Genomic DNA, 16,448 nt, shown 5'->3' on the forward strand with positions numbered 1-16,448 from the left:
TGTAATGCAGGACATATATTTCCACCATCTGACACACATCCACCCTGAAAGTTTTCTATCCCACTCGCCACAGTGAAAAACTTTAAGATGATAAACTGCTTCCTTCTAGACCAAAACAAGACGTAGATTCGTTGTGATACATGGACAATATAGCTTTCAGGGGGTGTATAGCACCCGCTGTTCACTTCCGGTTATGGTTCAGAAATTATGCTCCCATCAGTCCTATAAAATTATCGTAAGCAACGGATAATGCCTCTTACAAGAAAAGAGAAAAACGCATACCAGCAGTGTTTGAAATGTGGAATTATACTTCATGGTGCACTAACTCTGTAAACAGGACAATTGTCAAGTAAATGTATACATAGTGGTTGCAGTACCTCACAAATAGCTACCCCTGAAGACTCGATTTATGTCCAAGATATGGCAGAGAAATGGAGTGATTCGCAAACATTTTCATTCGTCTAGACAAGGGTGTTGAAATAGGTTTTACCTTCTTTTGAAAAGATTTATCATAAATGCGTTGGAAGCCCTCAGCTGACTGTGGTATGGAGACGTTTGCTGTTGGCGATTGCCGGTAGGTGGCACTCTAAGTCACACACAGAACACGCAGTTGTATACAAATCGATCGCGAGTTATACCACACAGCTGATGCACCATGAGAGAACAACGGAAAGAAATGGTTAAATGCATGATAAATGACCGTCAGCTACCTCTCTCTCTCTCTCTCTCTCTCTCTCTAGAATGCATAGAATGCATCATGAGTCTTCCACTAAATCATATCTCGTTACACAAACGTCTCAACCGATCACTCTGTCTAATTTCTATCATCCTTCAACGCAGATCCGTGTCAGTTTGGAGACTGATGGATCTCTTTTCCAGAAAAACATCAAAGACAACATTCAACTACCATGCATCACTATTATCTCATTACACATGCAGTACAAGATTTTTCCTGTGCAGATGGGAATCACACAGCATTCTTAGCATGAAGTCAGAGATTGAAAGATCTCCCAGCATTGCCTTTGACCAGCCCTCCATGTAACACGGTCACCGATGTAATTTGCAGCTGATTATAAGTAGGAGGCTACATTCCGCGTCTCGTGTAGGAACAAAGCGGTCCGAGTCCATAACTTCTGCTTAGCAAAGACTGCTCCGCACCAATCTGACTCATGGGACCCACCCAAGTGCACAAGGTCTCTCCATATGCGCACATGTTGAGGAGGTTAGCACCCCTTATCGGTGTGTAGTAGATATGACAGTGTTGTGACGATATAACAGACAGCTAAGAAGAAGAAACGTGTAGTTATATGCATGATAGAACTCCAGACTGACAGAGTTTGAAGCATTTTATGTAAATCAGCTGTGCTGTTAATTCTAAAGTATTGTTCTAGTGCCAGTACCAAGAATCTATTTGTAACAGAGAAATGATCGTAGAACGTAAATATATGAACTCCCAAGGCTACGTAGTCCAGCACTGCTGCAACATACTGAAATGCTAAAGCCATGTGGTTTCTGACTATTGGTCTTGTGCAGTACAACGCTGTCAATATTTCAATGTAAGAAATGTATATAATACACATTCTCCCTGCGAGTTTCTGTTTGATAAACTCTGGTGAAAAACTGTAAAGTGATGAAACTACTGCCCTGCATACCAAAGAAAACATCGATTCTTTGTAACAAAAACACTATATAGGTTCTCAGAGGTATATGACGTCTACAGTTTACGAAGTTCAAGACCGATTACGGTTTGGAAATTATGATATGTTGGCAACAGTCCCATAAAATGATCGTTGGCAGCAGAAAATGTATACAAAGAAACAGTGACATCTTACGAGGAAATAAACACCGCTATCAATAGCCAGAGGAGATGCAATAGTTTTTTCGCAGCATACCACCGCCCATGGTAACCTTCCTCTTGCACACACAAGACAAGGTCGGATGTTAGGCTGTATTGCTCATCTGAAGCATAGTACTGCCGTTTCGCCTTGACGCCACGTCTCTAGAATGCGTACTCTTTCCACTATTAAGGTGTGAATGTGTAGCATTAGTGTGCTCTCCTCCTCCAGAACACACAATTTTATTGATTTGCTCAGTACTCATTTCGTCGTATTTTTTTCTAATTTTATGTATTATCAGTCACTTTCCGTAGTTTGACTGTTTGACTACGTTTTCGTTATTTTACCTATTTTATCGTATTACCCTCAGTTATTACGTATTTCACACCACGTTTTCGTGATTATACCAGGTTTTCCTCGAATTTTAGTGATTCCATATTTTTTCCACAGTCTTCCATATGTAAATGGTGATACTGCTTACGTACTCATGGGCTGTTTGATTATTTGCGCATCTTCTACACCAACCTACTAAAAAATCCTAAGACTTGCTCTCTCCCCGATGATCCACATTCATACATTTTAGATAGGACGGACATGAAAAGTATAGCAACTGTCACTTCGTACCTATATGAAACTGAAGACTCGGCAGGGGAATGGAGTACTTCGCATACACCTTCGTTCGTTTAGAGGAGGATACCGAAACAGGTTTTCCATTGATGGACAATTTGCATCACACATGAGTTGGAACTGCTCCGATAACAGTGGTATGCAGAGGTTTACTGTTAGCGATCGCAGATAGATAGCGCTCCAAGTCACACACAGAACACGCAATTTCAAACGAGTCGAACGCAGGCTGTACCACACAACTGGCACACCCCGACAGAACAACGGAAAATATGGTTAAATGCAAGATAAATGACCTGCAGCAACATCTCCCTCCCTCTAGAATGCATCATCAGTCTACCATTAAATCACATCTCGTTACAACCTCATCTCAACCGATCACTTCATCTACTTTCTATCATCCTTTAAGGCAGATGCAAGTCAGTTAAGAGAGAGATGGTTCTCTTTTCCAGCAAAGAATGAAAGACAGCAATCAACTTTCGTGTATGACTATTAACTCAATAGACATGCAGCACAATGTTGTTCAAAAAATCATTCAGCTATTGTTTGTGAGGTATTTGGTAGTTGGCACCGCAAGGTTGTGCTTGGTGGTGAGTATAGAGAAGTACATTTTAAATACATGTTGCTAGGCTTTAAAACATCTAAACAGTCCTGCACAGGGTGAAACACACGATCCATTCTGTTGTTGTATATTGCAATCGCACAGCTCGTAATACAACACTCTTTAGCTAAGGACATGTATCAGTTTGGGGTCAGACCTGGGCTTGTGATTCCATATACATAAATTTATTACTCCACATTTGGCGATCCACTACAGTAATCATTCTATTGCAGCCGTCTTATCGTTGTCGACGAAATATGACTGTTTCTCTCGTTCACGGTGCTTCAGCGTCACCTTTATCTCGTGTCCGCCTGCTTAACTGGGTGGTAACGTGCATGCCTCCCATGCACTGGACCAGGGTTCGATTCCTGTCCGCGTTGGAGATTTTCGCCTCTCGTGGACTCGGTATTGTGTTGTCCTTAATACCATTTCATCCTCATCATCGGCCGAAAGTCGCCCGATGTGGCGCCGACTGAAATAAGGTTTGCACTTGGCGGCCGAACCAGAATTGGATATCCCGGCCAACAATGCCATAAAATCATTTCATTTTCATTGTTTCTCGTAATCCTCTTGCTGTCACATGCTCATTCCCATGTACAAGAATTTTCCTGCACCAAGCAGAAGACATGCAAGTGCTCCCTCAATTTCCCTCGCATTCTGGCGTATTCTCCTCAATGTATTGCGTATTTTCCTTCATTTTTCGTAATTCTATCGATTTTATGTCACTTCTGCCCATGCGATGATGACATCACTTCTCGCCACTAATTCTAAAATTGCTTGTACATGTAGCAGTACAGCTGTTAACACCTCGCACAAATGCACTATGTTATAGTATAGAACTGTACCCGTACGCATCCAACCAAATAGTCTACAGTTACAGTTTGTTTACTCTGTTTTCTGTCTATATGTTTCTGTTCATGTGTCACAGTTGGTTCCGTAGATCCAGACTAGTGACTCGTTTCGAGGCGTGAGAGTGACACAAATATGATTCACCAGTGGCTGCAGTCATTAAAAGACATCTCCATAGGATCCAACCACAAGTATGTGGTTGAATGGGCAGACTTGATTCCAAATCGAAGACATCATTTCTACCAGAAAGCATAACGCTATCAACGACTCTTGTGTGTGCCTGTAGAATAAAGACCGCATTTTGTGTAGGGTAACGGTAAAACAGTCCTTGTGATAGTGTTTTTAATAGCGTTACCATTACGCATGTGTGCGTTGACGGCGGTAAAATCCTGCTTCGGTCAACTTAAGCTGTTTGTTCTCAATAATGTTCCCCGTAAAGAACTTCATTTTCTTTCCAGGGTTTCCCATTCAATCTACGTGGTGAGTGTATCCCGACTGCTGAAAAAAAAATTACTCGCCCTGGAAAGTGACTCACATGATCAATTTAATTAATTATCGTATCAATTTCATATTAAAGACGTGCCACCTGGCGGGTGGAAGCAATGGATATTGTACCACGGTTATGATTCGCGAGTGGGACTGATAAATAGGTACTTTTTCGCTGCGGTGATATCTTTTAATGAAATTTCAGTCTTTCATATACACAGGGGGAGACTACCATCGTAATAATGTCAGGTGTATTACCGAATTTGTAAAGTGATACGTAGTATAACTATGCTATTTACAACTTCTCAGTGCTGTTACCTTAAGAGACTTGATATGTGGCGAGGCATATGGTTTCTTTAAGGGAGTTCGAAAGTGAGGAGGCATCCTGTGACAGAGGTAGATCCTAGCAGCCCGTCACGAGTATAAAATGAGTTTAGTATTCGAGTCCTGTGATGGAGGACGTAACGGATATTACGCTGATTAGAACAGACTTCCTTTTACCTGAAGAGAGAATGCTTAGGGGAAATGTAGCCTATGCCATATTGTTATCGGATTTTCACAACAGGTAACTATACTTTAGAGATGTGAAAACGCGTGTATACACCGATTTCTTCTGTCTGCGAAAATAACTTCTATAAAAGGGAGAAATCTAATTTTTGCGTGAGAAATTTCTGTTTCGCATTGGGTAAAGTTAATTTTTTTAAATGGGGATCTATGCTGGTGTGGAAATGGTTAGAAATATTGTATATATCTTTGACGGAGCTGTTTGTTTCGTTGTGCACCGCAGCTGGCGGCATTTGTTTCACTGTGTCGGCACAGGTGTTCATGAGGTTTCGACGACCGAAGTTGCGGGTTAGCTCGGCCTGTGACAGTCGATTAGGTATAAAGAATGAGCCAATCTGTCTGATCTAGCCTACGGCAGCGGGAGCTAGCGAAGTGACCAGTGGGCAGGGTGAGGGGGGATAGAAGAAGACGTGTATGTTGCATGAGGGAAGATTCTAAATGACAGGTGTTTACGCTGAACGTATGGATAACATGTGAATTCCTACCAGTCCAGTCATCCTCAGATGATCTCTATGGCCAGGAGAGGTGCACTATGGTATACATGACAGCATATACGGCTGTGGAGGTTGTTTTCTCCTGTGTCTGAGCGTTGGCTCTACATTGCGGCACGGAGCCCCGCGGGTAGACGACCGGAAGGTGAGTATGCGGGATGTAAGGGTTATTCCAGCCCTCTCCGGCTTCCACCCATGACAACTATTTGTACGGACCGGATCGTGGTTTAAGTGTGTCGTGCTTAGTGATTCTCAATACATCGCAGTGGCCTCTGTCTTGCAGAGATATTTGTTGTTGTTACTATTCTATCATGTGGTAGACTCCTCCTCCTTCAGAATGTAGTGGAGGGGAGCAGTTTAGGAATTCTATAGTGCTTTTAATACCTAATGGTGGCATCAAATTCCAGACTGACCAGTTTATTGTTTCCGATAACTGTATTAAGAGCACACATCTGTACAGCTCCTCCTGCAAATTTTTTAAGCACATACCATACAACTGAGATGAAATCTGAAATTCTCAGCTACCTCCAATGTAATGGACTTCCTTCCAAATATCCTAACTGTGTCAGTATCCACAGATTCGAGGCAAGAGAAAACAAATCCAGTAGGGTTTGGAAACTTAATCGTTGCAGGGTGCCAAATATTCCAATCTTTGTGTCCACTAATAGGAAGCAAGGAAAAACTGTCCCACACAGAGGGTATCGATGCACTTAATTAGTCAACTAGTTTGATACAGTGAGGCAATATTTCCAAGTCATCCACAGCTGCAGTTTCACAATGTAAACGCAACTTTGTTTACAGTTCGGTTCGACCGCCACTGACGGCGCATGCAGTCCCGGCAGTGGCACGCGGCATGACATGACCCCTTGAGAAGAGAGAGAATGTGTTTCGACAGGAATTTCTCAGGTATCAATATGAAAGGGTTGCCGCCATCTGACTCTTTTGTTCGGGGACTAGCATGATAATTCACGTTGCTGTGCAACAGCTGACAGCCGTCAGTAATGCGACGAGGCTGCTGGCGTTTCCAAGTCCCTCCAGTGCACCCCGACTCCGGGCAGCCTGCACAGATGGTGAGACGTGAGAGAGTTTCTCAGAGATGTTCAAGCGATCTGTCACAGTGTGTTTCCTTATGCAATTCGAACGAAAAAGCGCTGCAATTGTTTAAGTACCCCACAAACTGTAAACGATTTCCTGACAAATTCTTCGAATAAGCAGTATTCCATACACCACCATGTTTCCTATAAATTCTTTAAATAAACGGTATTCCATACACTGCAGTCAGTTTCTTGACCAATTCTTTAAATAACTCAATAAACTATATTCCAAACTCTGCCTTGTATCCCATAAACTGGTAAATAATCAATATTCCACACATTGTCTAAATTGTTAAAATATTATTCCATGCACTGCAATACATTCCTCGCCAAATTCTTTTCATAAATAAATAAACTGTATTCTATGCACTACATCGTATCCTGTGAATTGTTGATATAAACAATATTGCATATATTGCCTCGTCCACCAGAAATTCTTTAAACAATATTTCATACACTGCAGTCGATTTCCTGCCAAATACTTTAAATAAATAAATAAACTATATACAATACACCGACTTGTATCCCGTAAATTGTTAAAAAATATACAATATTCCACACATTGTCTAAATTGTTTAAACAATACTATATACACAGCAATCGATTTCCCACAATATAGGCAATCAACTGGGTCTTTTCCCCGCCAATTTCCAGGTGGGGAAGAGGAGGAGGAGGGCTGGAGGGTTTCCCAGAGGTGGAGAGATTATCTGATTGACTAATTTCATTAATTAGTCAATCAAATTTATTTCAAATATGTGCTTGTATTGGCGAGGTGAGATCCCAGAGGATTGGAGGAGGTGGATGTGGAGGTGGATGTGGAGGGGGAGGGGGAGGGGGAGGAGGAGGAGGGGGATGGTTAGGGATGACAATGGAAAACCACTTAACTGATCAATAGGTTAAGACATGTCAGTCGAAAGGACAGATTATTCTCATGGGGTCATAATCATATTAACAGTATAATAGGTCATGGACATGTCGGTCGAAAGAGAGCAGTATGTTTTCCCTGAATGTATAATTTTCCCTGATGTAGGCAACCCACAACTCTTTTCTCCCCTACTCCAGCCAACCTGGATGTTTCTTTTAGGCAGTTTCTCACATACAAATAGATGAATACCGGGCTGGTATCCGTGTCCTCCTCATTTATGCAACTTGCAAATATTTCGAAAACGTTCTCACACTTTCACATGTGATAAGACTAGACACTGACACACGGGGTGCAGGAATTACACCTAAGGGGCAGGGGGGAATAAAAGCCGGGATGGAGAAGAAGCAGAACAACAACGCCAAAAGACTTTTGACATTTTAGCTCATTATTGTATACAGATATGAGAAGAAAAATACAATATTTGTGTTAGGAATTATTTCAAGCTCTGTGCATATATTTCAATTTACTGTGCTTCAAATGGTCAAGTCCACCACTTTTTACGTGGCTGTAGCTATGCCCAACTTAAATTTTCTTTTACACCTGCTGTATTGTAACTCAAACCTGAACATAAAATGAATTCTTATACAAATTAGAAACGATGAGCCTATAGATACGTAAGTATTATTATGTTTTCGATTTAATATTTACTGAAGCGTTCGAACTTTAAAATTACCTCCTGGTGCCACGGATAAATAGTGTAGACAATCGTTCCTCTAGAATCTTAACAATAAATACAATCAAAGAAATGTAAGAAAAAGTGTGTTTCAGTGATAAGAGGTAAACTCATCTTTTGTACATACCCAATACTATCACAGTATTAATACTTTACAGAATTATTTCCATCCTCTGTTTAAAATGGTCACTGTTGGAACAAGCATTCCTCCCATTCACATACACTAATTATTATTCCAACGTAATTTTTTTCTAAAATTTTGTAACGACAGAGGTAGTATGCTAAAGACTATTACTTTCATTCTGTATACCATTAAGGTGGTGTAACTCTGTAGATTCAGGTCTCTTGAGCCTTAAAAAATACACAAGGTGGTTTAAGGTGAACATATTCTGGAGTCAGGAGAATCCAATTAGTCAAGAAGCTGAAGAATTTCTGCATGCACTATTGTGTGGACAACATACTCTGTCAGTTTTGGTTTGATGGGAGGAAGGATGTAACAGCGTTCAAAGGACCATTCAGACTTTTAACTCATACTGTAACTTGTTGTTGTTGTGGTCTTCAGTCCAAAGACTGGCCTGATGCAGCTCTCCATGCTACTCTATCCTGCGCAAGCCTCGTAATCTCTGAGTAACTACTGCAACCTACATCCTTCTGAATCTGCTTACTGTATTCATCTCTTCGTCTCCCTCCGCGAATTTGATCCCCCACACATCCCTCCATTGCCTCAGAATGTCTTCTACCACCCGAGCCATTCTTTTAGTCAGGTTGTACCACAAATTTCTCTTGTCCCCAATTATATTCGATACCTCCTCATTAGTTACATGATCTACCCATCTAATCTTCAGCATTCTTCTGTAGCAGCACATCTCAAAAGCTTCTATCCTCGTTTGGTCTAAACTGTTTATTGTCCATGTTTCAGATCCATAGATGGCTACACACCATACATATACTTTCAGAAAGGACTTCCTGACACTTAAATCCATACTCGATCTTAACAAATTGCTCTTCTTCAGAAATGCTTTCCTTGCCATTGCTAGGCTACATTTTATATCCTCCCTACTTCGACCCTCATCAGTTATTTTGCATCCAAAATAAAAAAACTCATCTACTACTTTAAGTGCTTCATTTTCTAATCTAATTTGCTCAGCATCTCCTGATTTAATTCGACTACGTTCCATAATCCTCGTTTTGCTGTTGTTGATGTTCATCTTATATCCTCCTTTTAGGACACTGTCCATTCCGTTCAACTGCTCTTGCTAGTCCTTTGACGTCTCTGACAGAATTACAATGTCAGCTGCAAACGTCAAAGTTTTTATTTCTTCTCCCTGGACTTTAATTTCTAATCCAAGTTTTTCTATCGTTTCCTTTACTGCTTGCTCAGTGTGCAGATTGAATAAGGGCGGGGATAGGCTACAACCCTGTCTCACTCTTTTCTCGACCGTTGCTTTCCTTTCGTGCCCCTCGACTCTTATAACTGCCATATAGTTTCTGTACAAATTGTCAACAGTCTTTCTCACCCTATATTTTACCACTACCACGTTTAGAGTTTGAAAGCGAGCACTCCAATCAATCTTGTCAAAAGCTTTCTCTAAGTCTACAAATGCTATAAACGTAGGTCTATCTTTCCTTAACCTATGTTCTATGAGAAATCGTAGGGTCAGTATTGCCTCGCGTGTTCCTGTATTTCTCTGAAATCCAAACTGATCTTCCCCGAGGTCGGTTTCTACCAGCTTTTCCATTCTTCTGTAAAGGATTCGTGTTAGTATTTTGTAGCTGTGGTTTATTAAACTGATAGTTCTGCTTTCATTGGAATTGGAATTACTATATCTTTCTTGAAGTCTGCAGGCATACATGTGGCTCACCATATGGAGGAGTTTTGTCGTGGCTAGCTCTTCCAAGGCTGTCAGTAGCTCTAACGGAACGTTGTCTACTCCCGAGGCCTTGTTTTGACTTAAGTCCTTCAGTGCTTTGTCAAATTCTTCATGCAGTATCATATTTTCTTTCTCATCTTCATCTACGTCCTTTTCCATTTCTATAATATTGCCCTGAAGTACAGCTCCCTTGTATAGACAATCTATATACTCCTTCCACCTTTCTGCTTTCCCTTCTTTGCTTAGGACTGGTTTTCCATCTTAGCACTTGATATTCATACAGGTGGTTCTCTTTTATCCAAAGTTCTCTTTCATTTTCCTGTATGCAACATCTATCTTACCACTAGTGATATATGCTTCTACGTCCTTACATTTGTCCTCTAACCATTCCTGCTTAGCCATTTTGCACTTCCTGTCCCTCTCATTTTTAGAGGTTTGTGTTCCCTTTCACCTACATCATTTATTGCGTTTTTTATTTTCTCCTTTCATCGATTCAGTTCAATATCTCTTGTGTTATGTAACACCTACAACGGCTCTCGGTGTTAATAAACCAAAAAAGCTCCCAAATTAGCTCCCATGCCCTCGAAATATATATTCAGAAAATGTCCTAATCCCCTCCACAAGTAGTAATTTACGAAATAGAAATAAGAGACAAATAGAGGGAAATCTATAGTAGAAAAATAATAGAAAAAGAAAAGAATTTTAATCATAAATTTTGGAAGCATGGGAGGGGGGAAAAACGATTGAAATGGTTAAATTATTAGTTATTCTTATATATGAGAAAATCAATATTATAGTCACAGAACGTAGGTCTTGAACACCAAAGATAGCGTTTACTAAAGTATAAATAGACATACAATGCAATTATGATACTCCAGTCTCTATCCTATAGTCTGTTCGAAGTCAATTAGGTCGTACAGCTTTAGAAGGCAACAATAGGAGCTTTACTAAACCAGGGCGCAAGAACAAATCGCGACGAGATTGTTTTTGTGGCAAGCATTAATTTCAGATCAGAATTAGAACTTTTGTCATATTAGAGGAACGGGGAGGTGATCAATAATCTCTCTGACTTTAACGTCACTTCGTGTGAAGATTTAAATATTTTACGGAATTAATGATTTTTGGACAGATTCGGACTTTGTATTGTGATAGTGGGAAAGCTTTACTTCATGCGACTAGTAATCATAGTTCGTGACAGTTTATGGATATTAAACGGGAACAATCTTTTTATCGAAAGTGACAGAATATTGTTTAGTATCTCTGATATTGACGGGATTCCAGATTAGATACTTATTCAATGAACCCCTTTGAATGTGAACGTGTGAATGAACTGATTTATTAATAATTATTGTTAAATAAAATAACGTTTTAATTTGAAACTGACTATTCGTCTTGAACTTTACTTCGATTTAGGTTCATAAATAATTAGGTTACGTGATTTTCACCAAGAATAAACTGCAGGCTAGTAACTGAGACAAGTGAACGAGAATCTATTGAAAACACTAGTATTAATTTACTTATGGTTTCTTCCTTCAGAACTGTAGTGACTCACTGGGGTTAATTTAAGAACTAGCCGGGATAAAACAAAACCCCTGAATACTAGTCAATGTATAGATAAATTAACATTCCTACTTTCATGCAAGATACGGAAGTCGGGATAGAAAAAAGGGTCGCTACAGTTACCCAAGGTTTTCTACTAGCCCTCGTCTTTTTACCTACTTTGTCCTCTGCTGCTTTCACTATTTCATCTCTCAAAGCTACCCATTCTTCCTCTACTGTATTCCTTTCCTTTGTTCTTGTCGGTCATCCTTAATGCTCCCTCAGAAACTCTGAACAACCTCCGGTTCCTGCCTTTTTGCAATTTCTCCAGTTTTAATTTGCAGTTCATAACCAATAAATTGTGGTTAGAGTCCACATCTGCCGATGCAAATGTCTCACAATTTAAAATCTGGTTCCAAAATCTCTGTGTTACAATTATATAATGAATCTGGAACCTTCCGGTGTCTCCAGGTCTCTTCTACGTATACAACCTTGTTTCATCATTCTTAAACTGACTGTTAGCTATGATGAAATTATGCTCTATGCAAAATTTTACCTGACGGCTTCATATTTCGTTCCTTTCCCCCAGTCCATATTCAGCTACTACTTTTTCCTTCTCTTAGTTTTACTATAATCGAGGTCAAGTCCCCCATGACTATTAAATTTTCGTCTCCCTTAACTGTCTGATTAATGTATCTTATTTCATCATACATTTCCTCTATCTCCTCCTGATCTGCGGAGCTAGGTGGCATACAAACCTGTACTGCTGTGGTGGGTGTTATCTTCTTGTCTAACTTGGCAACACTACTGCGTTCACTATGCTGTTTGTAGGAGTTTACTCGTGTTCCTATTCTGTTTTTCAGTATTAAACCTACTCCTGCACTGACCCTACTTGATTTTGTATTTATAGCCCTGTATTCACCTGACCAGAAGTTCTGTTACTCCTGCCACCGAACTTCACTAATTCCCGCTATATCTACCTTTAACCTATCCAGTTCCTTTTTTAAATTTTCTAACCTACCTGCCCGCTTATGGGATCTGACATTCCATGGTCCAATCCGTAGAACGTCTTTGTTTTTCCCTGTAACACATCGTCCTGAGTAGTCCCCGCCTGGGGATCCGAAAGGGGGACTATTTTACCTCCGGAATATTTTACCCAAGAGGATACCATTATCATTTAACCATACAGAAGAACTCATACCCTTGGCAAAAATTACGGCTGTTATTTCCCCTTGCTTCCAACCGTTCGCAGTACCAGCACAGCAAGGCCAGTCAATCATCCAGACTGTTGCCCCTGCAACTATTGGAAGGCTGCTGTCCCTCTTCAGGAACCACACGTTTCTCTGACCTCTCAACAGATGCCCCTCCGTTGTGGTTGCACTTTCGGTATGGCTATCTGTATCGCCTTCTCACCAACGGCAAGGTCCATGGTTCATCGGGGGATACCTACACATATGATTTGCTAATTAAGTTGACTGTGTTGACTGTGTTTTGTGTAGCATGCTGGACTGCGAAAGGCAGTGCATATAAAATGAAACAATTTTACCAGGAGATGCACTGCTTTTTACCACTTAACAGCTATCTTTTACTTATTGTATACCGATTAGGTTCCTTTCAGATTACGCTGATTCAATAGCTCCATACTTAGCAATCATATACAACCGCTCGCTCACCGAGAGATCTGTAGCTACAGATTGGAAAACTGCACAGGTCGCACCAGTGTTTAAGAAGGGTAGTAGGAGTAATCCATCGAACTACAGACCTATATCATTGACGTCGGTTTGCAGTAGGGTTTTGGAGCATATACTGTATTCAAACATTATGAATCACCTCTAAGGGAACGATCTATTGATACGTAATCAGCATGGCTTCAGAAAACATCGTTCTTGTGCAACGCAGCTAGTTCTTTATTCGCACGAAGTAATGCCCGCTATCGACAGGGGATCTCAAGTTGATTCCGTATTTCCAGATTTCCGGAAAGCTTTTGACACCGTTCCTCACAAGCGACTTCTAATCAAGCTGCGGGCCTATGGGGTATCGTCTCAGTTGTGCGACTGGATTCGTGATTTCCTGTCAGGAAGGTCGCAGTTCGTAGTAATAGACGGCAAATCGTCGAGTAAAACTGATGTGATATCAGGTGTTCCCCAGGGAAGCGTCCTGGGACCTCTGCTGTTCCTGATCTATATAAATGACCTGGGTGACAATCTGAGCAGTTCTCTTAGGTTGTTCGCAGATGATGCTGTAATTTACCGTCTATTAAGGTCATCCGAAGACCAGTATCAGTTGCAAAGCGATTTAGAAAAGATTGCTGTATGGTGTGGCAGGTGGCAGTTGACGCTAAATAACGAAAAGTGTGAGGTGATCCACATGAGTTCCAAAAGAAATCCGTTGGAATTCGATTACTCGATAAATAGTACAATTCTTAAGGCTGTCAATTCAACTAAGTACCTGGGTGTTAAAATTACGAACAACTTCAGATGGAAATACCACATAGATAATATTGTGGGGAAGGCGAGCAAAAGGTTGCGTTTCATTGGCAGGACACTTAGAAGATGCAACAAGTCCACTAGAGAGACAGCTTACACTACACTCGTTCGTCCTCTGTTAGAATATTGCTGCGCGGTGTGGGATCCTTACCAAGTGGGATTAACGGAGGATATCGAAAGGGTGCAAAAAAGGGCAGCTCGTTTTGTATTATCACGTAATAGGGGAGAGAAGGAAAGCACCTAATTAGCAATCCGAAAAATTCCCAAGTAGTCACTGTGCGCGACTCGATAGGGCATGATACAAGTAAACTGAGAAGGTCAGTTTTAATTTGGACGATGCGTATTGAGCCAAATACCTTATTTACTGTAGAAACTGCATGTTGAGAGTAAGAAATAATTAGTTATCTCTACAGAGAAAAGGTAAAGTGACCGCTGGCCAAAGTGGCCGAGCGGTTCTAGGCTCTACAGTCTGGAACCGCGAGACCGCTACGCACGCAGGTTCGAATTCTGCCTCGGGCATGGATGTGTGTGATGTCCTTAGGTTCGTTAGGTTTAAGTAGCTCTAAGTTCTAGGGGACTGCTGACGTCAGAAGCTAAGTCCCATCGTGCTCAGAGCCATTTGAACTATTTGGTAAAGTGACACACGAAATTTCAGGCACTGTTTTCGCACAAATAGTCATTTTCGTCCTCATCAACAACCGCTCCCTGCTCGTGGGCACACATTGTACATACTGGTCATCTGTTCTCCTCCTCATTGTTGGGAACCTTTTCCGGAATCCAGCAGTTCACCGTTTTACAGCCAGTTGGTGATCGAAATTTCGTGAGAAATGGCCGGTTAACCTTAACTATACGAAGATGGTATCTGTTAAGGTTAAGGCTAACCGGCCATTGACCTTCTTCTTCTTTGCGGATGCACACGTATTGCCCAAACTCTTACGGGACTCGGTGAGATTGTCTCCCGCGAGTAATGAGTGTAATGGGCAGGGGCACTACGAATGTAGTGTGTGGACAATAAGTTGGGAATGTGGGTCTCAAGGGGAGCGTGTAAGGGATAAGTCCCTGCAATCGCACTATCTTCTGTGCCCTCGGTGGATCAGATGGATAGAGCATTTGCCATGTAAGCAGGAAACCCCGGGTTCGAGTCCAGGTCGGGGCACGCATTTTCAACTGTCGCCATTGATGTATATCAACGCCTATCGGCAGCGTAGGGTCTTGATTTAATTATCATTTCATTCTAGAGCGCTGCATGGTCACCGATGGTATCTGTTCTTTCGGACATGTCCGAAAGAACAGATACCATCTTCATCTAGTTTTGTATCACAAGAGCGATATTTTCTGAATTCATGTTGACTGTAAGTCAATAGCCCGTTCTCTTCGAGGAAATTCATAATGTTGGAAAACAATGTATGTTCCAAATTTCTGCTGCATATCGAAGTTAATGTTATGGGCCTGTAATTTAGTGGATTGCTCTTGAATGTTGGTGTGACCTGTGCAACTTTCCATTCTTTGGGTAGAGATCTTTTGTCGAGGGAGGAGTTGTATATGATTGTTATGTATGGAGCTATCACATCAGCATACTCTGAAAGGACCCTAACTGGTACAGAGTCTGGACAAGAAGATTTGCTTTTATTAAGTGATTTAAGATACTTCACTACTCCGACGATATCTACTTCTAAGTTACTCGTGATAGCAGCTGTTCGTGATTCGAAGTCTGGAATATTTACTTCGTCTTCTTTGGTAAAAGAATTTCGAAAGACTGTGTTTAGTAATTTTTGCTTTCGCAGCACAGTCATCGATATTATTGCCATTGCTATCGCGCAGAGAAGACACTTACTGCGTCTTGCCGCTGGCATACTTACATACGACCAGGATCTCTTTGGATTTTCTGCCTAGATTTCGAGACTAAGTTTCGTTGTGGAAGCTATTATAACCGTCTCACATTGATGTTCGCACTAAATTTCGAGCTTCTGTAAATGATCACCAATCTTGGAGATTTAACGTTCTTTTAAATATGGAATGCTCTTTTCTTTGTTTCTGCAACAGTGTTCTGGCCCGCTTTGTGTAGGGGGATCGGCTCCGTCGTTTGTTAATTTATTTGGTATAAATCTCTCAGTGACTGTCGATACTGTTTCTCTGAAGTAAAGCATCTGGTGCACACTTGTATTGTTAATTTGGAAGGAGTCAAGTGAATTTTTAACTGCTTTTTTGAATAGATATACTTTTCGTTAATTTTTGGAAGATTTGGGGCTTACAGTATTCAATCTCGCTACAATAACCCTGTGTTCACTAATCCCTGTTTCCGTTTTCATGCTCATTATTATTTCAGGGTTATTTGTTGCCAAGACGTGGAGTGTGTTTTCACAATCATTTACTATTCGCGTGTGTTCATGAACCAACTGGTAGAAATAAT

This window comes from Schistocerca serialis, chromosome 3 (genome assembly GCF_023864345.2).
Source record: "Schistocerca serialis cubense isolate TAMUIC-IGC-003099 chromosome 3, iqSchSeri2.2, whole genome shotgun sequence".
Lineage (NCBI taxonomy): Eukaryota > Metazoa > Arthropoda > Insecta > Orthoptera > Acrididae > Schistocerca > Schistocerca serialis.